This window comes from Aptenodytes forsteri, unplaced genomic scaffold, assembly GCF_000699145.1.
Source record: "Aptenodytes forsteri isolate BGI_AS27 unplaced genomic scaffold, ASM69914v1 C13520110, whole genome shotgun sequence".
In the NCBI taxonomy this organism is placed as follows: Eukaryota; Metazoa; Chordata; class Aves; order Sphenisciformes; family Spheniscidae; genus Aptenodytes; species Aptenodytes forsteri.
Window position 1 is genome coordinate 1 of NW_008803987.1, and position 1,491 is coordinate 1,491.

Here is a 1,491-nt window from a genome sequence, read left to right on the forward strand (position 1 = left end):
TTTTTTTTTTTTTTTTAACTTGCGAAATAGGCTACCGGGTGTTTGTTTGGAAGGGGCAGATGATCGTTGTATTCTTTGACACATCTTTTTTTAGCGTAAAACACTAGAAGAACGGCAGCTTCAAGACTCCAGAGACTCGGAAACAAGAGGCAGCTTCTCAGAGGAGAAAGTGATGCTCCATCTCTTTCCAGGAGAGAACTGTACACTCACTCCGCTGCCTGGGGTAGCCAGAGTGGTCCACTCCAAGGCTTTCTGCACAGTGCATTGGCAGGAAACTGGCAAATGCAAACAGAACACGAAAGACTCTCACTTACTACCCCCTGCACAGATCTTAGGCATACAGAGTGGTCAGGGAACAGCTAGGGGACAGCTAAAATACACGCGGGGAACAGAAGGTAAGGGTGTTGGAAGGGCAGAGAGCACTACAGAGTCGAGCAGAACCTCTCAGCCCACAGCTGAAGTTTCTGCAAGCACTGAAGATGGTGCCCCGGAGACTGGCCTGGTGGAAGGAACAGCCTCCAATCTTGGCATCACTAATTCTCTCCAAAAACCGCCTTCTGGACTCCAAGATCCAGGAGGGAACCACGAAAAGCTGAGCTCAGCGGCCTTCTGTGTGGAGGGCAGGGAGGCCCTGGCTAGTGACCAAGCAACTGTGTTACCATCGTGCAGCACAGCTTGTGCTTGCAGTAAGATCCCTGATGTGGAGGAGCTCTCTCTGCTTGATCCATTCCCACGGTACATGAAGTCCTGTCAGGACCTGATCGTCCCAGAGAAGTGTTCTTGCACAGACAAACTGCATGGGAAAGACTCTACTCCAGCAGCTGGTGATACTTCTCCTGTGGCTTTTCCAAGTGGGAGGAGCACAGAGACATCTGACTCCTATTCACAGCTACCGCGAGGTGGTGTGGCTTCACCCGGCAGTGGCCCATCCAGATACGAAACTCAGGCTAGCCACAGCCAGGGCCAGCAGCTTGATGCTTGTGCCAAGGATATAACAGATGCAGTAATGGAGGATTCTCAAGAGAAGCTGGGCTCCTCATTTCCACCTCCACCTCAGGGACAATCTAGTACAAAGTCTCTCAAGGATGACCCAAGCCGGCTCTCTCAACAGGTTAGAGAAGAAGGATGGAGCCTGCGAACTTCTGAGAGCCTTACGCTGGCTGAAGTCTACCTCATGATGGGCAAACCGAACAAGTTGCAGCTGGAATATGACTGGCTGGCCGTCTTGGAGCCAGAAGCCCAGGATGCTAGGGAGCAAACATCTGAGTCAAGTGCTGTTCCTTCATGTACCACCTTTCACAAGCAGAGACTCCTAAACTGCCTTTTAAAACTCATCTCTACTGAAGTCAATCCCAAACCAGTAAGTAGTTCTTGTTCATGCTCCAGATGCTAAACTCTCACTTGATCTGGGGAATAATTGCCCAGTTCTGTTTTCATAGTAAATCAGTGACCAGCCTTGTCAAGATCTTGGAGATTCCTGTGTTTAAAAAA

At 50.0% G+C, this 1,491-nt stretch overlaps 1 pseudogene; it reads left to right on the forward strand.

Annotated features, from left to right (window-relative positions):
* Positions 1 to 94: 94 nt before the first annotated feature.
* LOC103907164 lies at positions 95 to 1,462 on the forward strand (annotated as a pseudogene).
* The last annotated feature ends 29 nt before the right edge of the window (positions 1,463 to 1,491 follow it).